At 42.9% G+C, this 10,034-nt stretch overlaps 1 non-coding gene across 1 annotated transcript; it reads right to left on the bottom strand.

Annotated features, from left to right (window-relative positions):
- Positions 1-633: 633 nt before the first annotated feature.
- On the bottom strand, positions 634-708 carry Trnas-cga. Its single transcript has one exon. It is a non-coding gene; the product is annotated as a tRNA-Ser (tRNA).
- Between the last annotated feature and the right edge of the window lie 9,326 nt (positions 709-10,034).

The raw sequence follows: 10,034 nt of genomic DNA, 5'->3' as shown, positions 1-10,034 counted from the left end.
TGACGAGACACCTCGGAATGTGCGAGTAAAATTAGAGCCGCCCGCGGCTGTCTGGCGGTGAGGCTCGGCGAAACAAGTCCAGCCGGGGAGACGGGACGGAGCCGCTTCAGCGAGCACTCCCAACGAGGTGAGACGCCACTTGGCGACCGTGCCAAGAGGGCAGCCTACCTGTCGGAGGCAGCAAGCTCTTTGTATCAATGGGTGTAACATAACTTACTTCATTTTTACCTTATGACCCGGCAGTACCAACCTACACACATATTCGTATTTCAATTTAATATTGTAAAACAGAGTGAAATCTGTCTTAGGATAACAACAAACTTAATTTTAATGTTTCAAATTATATAAATTATGATGTTATATAAATTATAGCCCGAATTTTCGGAGCTCTTTTTAGGTGTCATTCCCTTCATATGCACATCCCACCCCTAACTACCGATCAAAATCAATATTTTTTGAAAAAATAGTAGTTCACGTACAAGGAGCCTTTATACATTATCACGGTATGTCAACTAACATTTATTGAGTGCTGCAGCACATTTCTGAGTGACACATATGCGTGACACTTTTTTCGACGTCATCACTAAGCCTGTAAACAACTGTCGAGATGAAACTTGCTGGCAGATTAAAACTGTGCCGGACCGAGACTCGAACTCGGGACCTTTGCCTTTCGGGGGCAAGTGCTCTACCAACTAAGCTACCCAAGCACGACTCACGCCCCGTCCTCACAGCTTTACTTCTGCCAGTGCCTCGTCTCCTACCTTCCAAACTTTACAGAAGCGCTCCTGTGAACCTTGGAGAAGTAGCACTCCTGAAAGAAAGGATACTGCGGAGACATGGCTTAGCCACAGCCTGGGGATGTTTCCTGAATAAGATTTTCACTCTGCAGCGGAGTGTGCGCTGATATGAAACTTCCTGGATGATTAAAACTGTGTGCTGGACCGAGCTTCTGTAAAGTTTGGAAGGTAGGAGACGAGATACTGTCTGAAGTAAAGTTGTGAGGACGGGGCTTGAGTCATGCTTGGGTAGCTCAGTTGGTAGAGCACTTGCCCGCGAAAGGCAAAGGTCCCGAGTTCGAGTGTCGGTTCGGCACACAGTTTTAATCTGCCAGGAAGTTTCATATCAGCACACACTCCGCTGCAGAGTGAAAATATCATTCTGGAAACTGTCGAGATGCTCTACTAATCATTCAACTGCTCGAAGATCCATCTAATGGTACAGAGCCATTTAAGCTCCACTGTGTGAACATCCTTTTCGTTGGAAAAACTTTTCTCCGCATATGTTCTTGTCAGTTTGCCGGAAAGACCGAAATCGCATAGTGCAAGATCTCCACTCCCCTATCGACATCACCCACGTCTGCACAGTCTTCGTCAAATTCTTGGCCTCATTTATGCCCAGAAGAATAGTACTGCTCTCCGTACTGTAACTTGGGAGTACGTTTCCAGCTGCTGCAACGTATCACTCATGCACATTAATGCTTCTCTTATTCGTACCGCTGCAGAAATGTGTCTGCTGTAGAGCCCGAACAAGTACCTACTTGTAAGAATGCGAATTCTGGTTGTGTAATGGTCTTAGCGCGGGACGACATATATAACTTACGTTCTCAAATCGCTATGTATATACCAAATCAGTTTGAAATTACCTCAAATGTTCCTGTGATATATGTCACCACTTCCCCACCCCCATACCCATAAGAGGGTGTTACAGTTGTGTTAAATCTCACATTACATTTCTTAGATAGTATGTTACATGTGCTCTACGTTCAGTTGGTATTACCTCATGCATGTTACATTTATGCTTAAATGCCACCCTTTCTATCCATTACTCCATTATTGAGGAATCCTAGAAATTTGCTTGTCTCACAGAAACTTTTTTCAGTTAGTGTGCATTAGGTGTGGTTGAAATAGCTCCATGCATTCCAGAATTATGCTTAACATATTAACCATTCCCACCAGCACCGTCACCTCCAGGAGTTAAATGTCCTTAGGACTGCCACCGTGCTTGCAAAAACTTCAGAAAATTTGTTTTCAAACCTAATATAGTTCATGTTTGATACCTTTTACATGCCACCCCCTTCACATCCCACCTGACGCCCAGGTGTGTTGGAATATCTTCCTGCAACTTTATTTATTCAAATATTAAGTCATATTCTGTTAAATTTGGTTCAGACTGCTACAATCGTGCCTGTGTTATGCTTCCATGTCGCCACTTATACAGGCTTACAAAAAGAGATCCCAGGCATGTCTTATCCGTAATATTTCTGTCCTGTTATCACGTCTAACGTATATCGAGTTAGGTTCATATTGTTCCAAGTGATCTAGTGCTGAAAACTATCGTCAACTCGCTTCACACACACACACACACACACACACACACACACACACACACACACACAAAATACTGTACACTGAAAGATGAGGAAGCCTTGGACATCGCAGTCGTGAAGTAAGATTTCTGTTAAAAACCTTTCTTATTTCAGTAAGTAAACTGCAATGTAAATTTGTCCCTGGACTCAGTTGTGCTTCTCAGACTTTCTTTTTTTATTTTTTTAATCGTGTCTTGACACAGCCCGTCACGAATTCCTCTCGTGTGCTAATTATTTCATCTCAGGGTAGCGCTTACAAACTGCGTCCTCAATTATTTCCTGGATATACTCCAATCTCCGCCTTCCCCTATACTTTCCGCCCTCTACAGTTCCCTCTAGTACCATGGAAGTTATTCCCTGATCTACATATACATCATACTCAGCAAGCCACCTAATGGTGTGTGGAGGAGGGTACCTTCGGTATCACTATCTGATCCACCCAATCCTGTTCCACTTGCGAATAGTGAGCGGGAATAATGATTGTCGGTAAGCCTCTGATTTGGCTCTAATTTCTCTATTTTCTTCTCGTGGTATGTGGGGAGAAGTAATATGTTGTCCGACTCCTCCTAAAAAGTGCTGTCTCGAAATTTCAGTAGTTGAAACGTCCCCTTTGAACAATTTATATATGGCTGTGCTTAACCTGACACACAATATTTTTAGCGCAACGCAATCTGACTTTCAAAATTCCCTACAAACAATGGCCCTGACTAACATTTAACTATACCTTTCACAAATCACTTACCTCACAAAAATCTTCGCTGCTCAAGCTACTGCAATACAGCGAGCGCCACTACTGCCAGCTAAATAAAAGATTCAAACTATGGAAGGCACTAACTACTGATAGGGATAGTTAGCAAATGAAAGATATTAATAGAGAACGAACAATGTATTTACCTTGATATCATCACAAGTCATAATATATATATCAGTTCATGACAAATTACAAACCTCCGCCATCTCTCTCCCCACATCCACTACTGCTGGCGGCTCACCTCCAACTGCGCAACGCTACGCGCTGTTCACAGCCAGCTGCCGCTGCCCAACACTACAATGGCGAGTATTACAACAATGCAAAGCAGACACAGACTGCCCACAGCACAGCCAGTGAGTGATTTTCATATTGAGCGCTACGTAACGTTGCCAATAAGAAAAAATAAACAGCCTACTTACATAGAGAAAACATAAACAGCCTACTTACATAGTGAATCTCTCCGTGACGCACAACGCCTCTCTTGTAACGTCTGCCAGTGTAGTTTGTTTAGCATCTCCGTAACGCTCTCTCGCCATCTAAATGATCCCGTGACGAAACGCACCGCTCTTCTTTGGATTTTCTCTATCTTGTCGATCAGTTCTACCAAGATAGAGATCCCACATCGATGAACAATACTCAAGAATCGGGCGAAAAACCGCCTTATAAGCCACTTCTTTCGTGGATGAGATACATTTCCTTAAGATTCTTCCGATGAATCTGAATCTGTTGTCTGATTTTCCCACTATCTGTTTTATATGGTCATTCCAATTAAGGCCGCTCTGGATCGTTACGCCTAGATATTTTACGGCAAACGCTGTCTACAGCTGTTTGTCACAAATATTGTAGCAGTACAGTAGTGGATTTCTTTTCCTATATATGTGCAATGTGTTACATTTATTTACGTTCAGAATCAACTGCCAGGGTGTGCACCATTCATTAATTCTCTGCAAGTCATTGTGCAAATTCTTATTATCCTCTGACATTGCTACTTTGGTACTGTCAACTGCATCACCTGCGAATAGCCTTAAAGAGCATCCGACGCTTTCTACTAGATCATTTATGTATACTGAAAACAGCAACGGCCCTATCACACTTCCCTGTGGTACTCCGGATACTACCTTTACATCTGTCGATTTAGTTCCGTTAAAAACAACGTGGTGAGTTCTATCTGCAAGAAAGTCTTGAATGTAATCGCGGGTCTGCTCCGATACTCCGTAATCTCGTATTTTTTCACTAAACGGCAATGCGGGACGGTATCAAATGCCTTATTGAAATCAAGGAACACGGAATCAACCTGAGCGCCGTTGTCCACTGCGCTGCGGATCTCATGGAGGAACAGAGCCAGCTGAGTTTCGCAGGATCTCTGTTTGCGCAATTCATGTTGATTTTTTATAGAGATGTTCATTTTCCAAAATCACCATAATTCTTGAGCATTAAACGTGTTCCATAATTCTACAACGGATTGACGTCAATGATATAGGTCTATAAGCGTGTGGATCTCACTTACGGCCTTTCTTAAAAACGGGAATGACCTACGCTTTTTCCCTGTCGTTATCTACGATAAATTACTGTTAGAAGGGGAGCAAGTTCTTTTCCATAACCTTTATAGATTCTTATTGGTATCTCATCTGGTCCTGAAGCCTTTCCATTACTAAGCGACTGTAGCTGCTTTTCAATTCCGCCATCGGTTATCTCAATATCTGCCATTTCGATGTTCGCACGACGATTGAAAGGAGGTACAGTGTTACGATCTACCGCCGTGATTCAACTTCGGAAGATCAAATACAGTATTTCGGCCTTCTCTCTGTTATCTTCCGTTTCGGTGCCGGCGTGTTCGCTGAGAGAAAGAAAATATGATATTGACCCACTTACTGATTTTACATACAATCAAAATCTCTTACGGTTTTTACTCGGGTCGGTTGACAACATCTTACTTTCAAAATCACTGAACGCTTCTCTCATTTCCCTCCTTACTCTCATTTTCGCTTCATTCGGCTTTTATCAGCTAGGTTTTTACTTCTCTTGAATCTGAGATGAAGTGATGTTTGTTTACGTAGCGCTTTTCTGACACGGCTATTAAACCATGGTGGATCTTTCCCATCCCTTAAAATGTCACTCGGAACAGACTTGTCTAGGGCGTATTGAACAATGCCTTTGATTTTTTCCATTTGTTTTCCACATCTTCGACCTCATCACCGAATACTGGATGCTGACTGCTGAGATATTCTGAAATTTGTATCCTGTCACTTACTGAGCGAATATATCTTTCTAACTTTCTTAAAATTCCTTGTAGGATCCATCGTCATAGATGCTGGCACAGTCATATGGTCACTGATACCTTCCTCTTCGTTAATTGATTCGACAAGTTCAAGTCTGTTTGTTGCCAGGAGGTCTAAGACGTTACCCTCTCTACTTGATTCTCTAACTATCTGCTCTAAGTAATTTTCTGACAAGACATCCAGAGCAGTGCCACACGATTCCCTGTCTCTGGCACCAGTTTTGATGGCATAACACTCCCAATCTATACCTGGCAAGGTGACGTCACCCACTATTACAACGGCATGATCTGGAAAATTGCTAATGATATTCTGCAAGTTCTGTCTGTAGCGCACTACAACTACATATCCTGATCCAGGTGGTCTGATGTCTTAACACTTGTCCTGTTACTTGCTCCCTTATCCTTGTCAGTGTTTTCGGTATGTTCCTTTCAAAAAAAAAAAGGTTCAGATGTGTGTGAGATCTTATGGGACTTAACTGTTAAGGTCATCAGTCCCTAAGCTTACACACTACTTAACCTAAATTATCCTAAGGACAAACACACACACACACACATGCCCGAGGGAGGACTCGAACCTCCGCCGGGACCAGCCGCACAGTCCACGACTGCAGCCCCTTAGACGGCTTGGCGGTATGTTCCTTTCCTCCCCGGTCATGCGGAGAACCTCGTCATTCCTTATCTTATCAGTTCACCAAATTTTCATCATTCTTCTGTAGCACCACATCTCAGATGCTTCGAGTCTCTTCTTTTCCAGTTTTCTCATAGTCCATTTCTCACTCCCATACAGTAGAATTCTCTTGGCCAGGGATGTCCTTTTAGCCACTCCTAGTTTTTTTTATGTCCTCCTTGCTCTGTCCGTCATGGTTTATTTTGCTGCCTAGATAACAGAATTCCATAACTTCGTCTACATCGTGATGTAAAGTTTGTTGTTAAATAGGGCAACATTCACGTTATCTGCCAATTACTCAGTTGGGACACTCGTGTCTTTCTTGCAACCCAGACATGATTTTTACAATGTTTAGATTTTGTCAGTTCTGCACCCAAGCTCCCGAACATGACCAAACATCAGTCCTATTGCCTCCTATGTCATTCTGAGACCGTTGCCACCTTCTGACTGTCATGTTGGCATGCCTTCGTGTGATGTCTGCACCTGTGTGCCATGCTCTCATTATGTGAGCAATATATAAGGCATCACACCGCTTACGTTTATCATTTGACAGTCTGAGAGAGACAGCCTGAATCGAAGGATTAGTCTAATGGGTACTGACTATGGACTGAGAGTAAACTGAAGAGAGATGAAAGTAATGAGAAGTAGCAGAAATAAGATAGCTTGCGAACCATTTAATGAAACTTCATCGACATGGCCTTTCGGAGCCACTCGTGTACCCTTGATGACTGCACAACACATAGCTTTCCACCTCACCTGGGCTCGTCAACACCGACACTGGACTGTTGATGACTGCAAACATGTTGCCTGGTCGGACGAGTCGCATTTCAAATTGTAGTGAGCAGATGGACGTGTACGTGTATGGAGACAACCTCATAAATCCATGGACCCCATATGTCAGCAGTGGACTGTTGAAGTTCTTGGAGGCACTGTAATGGTGTAGCATGTGTGCTCCTGGAATGATATGGGTGTCCTGATACGTCTAAATACGACTCTGACAGGCGACACGTACGTAAGTATGCTGTCTGATCACCTGCATCCATTCATGTCCATTGTGCACTCCGACGGACTTCGGCAATTCCAGCAGGACGATACGATTCCCCACACATTCAGAATTACTAAAGAGTGTGTAACAGTGAGTTTCAACACTTCCGCTTGCCATCAAATTACCCAGACATGAACTTTATTGCTCATGTCTGGAATGCCTTGTCATGTGCTGTTCAGAAGATTCATGGTGTCAGTTCCCTCTAAAACTTCTGCAGACATTAGTCGAGTCCATGTCTCGTTGTTCTGCGGCACTTCTGGGTTCCCGCAGTTGCCCTACACGATATTAGGCAGGTGTACCAGTTTCTTTGGCTCTTCAGTGTTAATTCAGCAGTGTTGACTGGAATGCAGTCTTTGAAATTCTGAATAAAATGCAGTGAGGGAAGGATTATTTCCAACTTGTATAGAAACTAGACTGCTATTCCGCCCTGAGCTGACAAAAGACATGGCATAATTCCATACATCATGTTGGAACATATTATGTCTGTTGTAGTGCTGCACCTCGAAATGGCAGCGACTCAACAAGACTTCGGAGGTCCCCTGCAGAAATATTTTGCTGTGCTGCTTCTATAGCTGCCCATAACTGTGAAAGTGTTGCGGGTGCAGGATTTTGTTCAAGAACTGACTTCTCGATTACCTCCCACATACGTCCGATGCCATTCATGTCAGCAGATCTAGGTGATCAAATCATTCTCTCGAATTGCCCAGAATGTGCTTCAGATGGTCTCCAAGTAGCCGAAAGTAACATTTCCAGTCAGTGACACAGTCCATTCTATGCAAGCAGAGCCCACAGCTTTATGGAGCCACTACCACGTACCACTGTGCCTTGTCGACAGACTGGGTCCATGGCTTCTTGATGGCAGCACTACATTCGAACCCTACTATCAGCTCTTACAAACTGTGGTCAGAGCTCATCCGACCACGACACAGTTTTCTGGTCGTCTAGGCTCCAACTGACATCGTCACGAGCCCAGGAGAGGCACCACAAGTGGTGTCATGCTGTTAGCAAAAGCACTTGCGTCAGTCGTCTGTTGCCATTGCCTATTAATGCCAAATTTCGCCGCTTTGTCCTAATGGATACGTTCGTCCTACGACACAGCCCACATTGATTTCTTTGGTTATTTCTCGCAGTGTTGCTTATCTGTTAGTATAAAGAACTCTACACAAACGATGTTGCTCTCAGTCGTTAACTGAAGACAATCTCTGTGGTGAGAGGTAAGTAGTAGGGCAAAACTGGCGTCAGGGCGTTTTGTTAGAGCAGGTTGCCTACTTCAGAGGCAAGCATACATTCAGGGACAATGGTGACTTCAAGCCTTAATCTATTGTTCTGCTCCATTTCAACTCTTAACCTACTGTTTTCCTTTCATTGTCAGGCATTTAACCTATTGTTCTACACCACTTTATATCATATTAATTAATTAATCCCCCAACCTCACCCCCTCATGGGTTTTTCCCCTCCCTCCCCCCCTCCCCCACTTCGCCAGTTCTATGCCACTTTTTGAATGTTGTCCACTTTTGATTGGGGTTTCTACGCCACTATTTGAAATTCACTCGCTTTTTAATGGGAGAATTAATGCAATTTTTTTCTCTGGGAACTCCACCCCTCAGTACTATCATGAAACACTGATTGATCGCTTAAACTAATCTGATGAAAAACAAAATCTCCTGATCACACTCCCTCCCCTTGACTTATGACCCAGTTCTGTCCTTCTGTAAAACTCTTGAACAAGCCAAAGCCCTGGAACATTTAAAATTCAGTTTCGCTACCTATCTGCCTGTTCCCTTCATTTCTGATAATCTGTCCTGCAAAATCCTCTCTTCTCCATGCACTACTTAGATTTCAATAGGAAATCTCTTGACACACCCCTGAGCTACTTTCCTCCCTGCAGCTCAATTGCGATATCGAGATCTGGGCACATCATGCATATTTTTAATCAATTCGGTCGTGAACACCCTCTGTCGCTGATGTGTAGGGGATATAAAGATCTAAAATATTTGCACAAAAGTGAGTGACACAAAGGTGAGTGTGCCACATAAACACACGTGGTAGGAAAAAGCCCTTTAAATGCTGTAAAAAAAAAATTTTCAGCAAAATCCTTTTCAAAGTATTTCAATAAAACCTTAATCTATCGAAATAAGACGAAAAATGAAAATTGATTTTTTTTTCGACCTGAACCACGGTGTGGTCCCCTTAAATTTAAATACCTTGCAAAAAGTTAGGAAATTAAGGAGAGGACCTAGTTACACTGAAATAACCGGAGGTTGTTCAGAGTTATGCAGCGATTGGTAGAAAGACGGGAAAGGAATACCACAGAAAACAAATGAGAAGCTTTGAGATATGATATAGGAAAAGCAGAAAAGGATGAAATAGGTAAAGATAAAAGGCCTAATAGGAATCCTTGACCTATACAGGAAATATTGAATTTAACTGTCGAGAAGATACAAAATGCAGGAAATGAAGCAGGGGACAGCGAATACAACATCTAGAATGTGAGACAGAGAGAAAGTCCAAAATCGCTAACAATAAGTTGAAATGAGTAGAAGACAATTTCGAGGCTACACAGTCATGTATGACTAGGGTAAAAATGCGTAACAGCTATAGAAACGGTAAAAGACCTGTGGAGAAGAGAGAAGCATCTGTATGATTATCAAGAGCACTGGTGGAAAATCATTACTGAGCAAAGAAGAGAAAGCTGAAATGTGGGAGGAGTATAGATAGTTGCTGTTCAAGGGAATGCTCTTCAAGACTATGTTATAGAACTGGGAGAGGAAGTACATGAAAATGAAAAGGGAGATATGATACTGTGATACGAATTTGACACAGCACTTAAAGGCATAGGTCGAAGCAAGCCCACTAGACCTGACGACACTATCGAAATTATTGAGATCCTTGATAGAGCCAACCATGTCATAGCTATTCCACCTGGTG

Source organism: Schistocerca piceifrons, chromosome 4 (genome assembly GCF_021461385.2).
Source record: "Schistocerca piceifrons isolate TAMUIC-IGC-003096 chromosome 4, iqSchPice1.1, whole genome shotgun sequence".
NCBI lineage: Eukaryota > Metazoa > Arthropoda > Insecta > Orthoptera > Acrididae > Schistocerca > Schistocerca piceifrons.
Note: the sequence above shows the minus strand (reverse complement) of the source record. Positions and strands in the feature narration are given on the sequence as shown.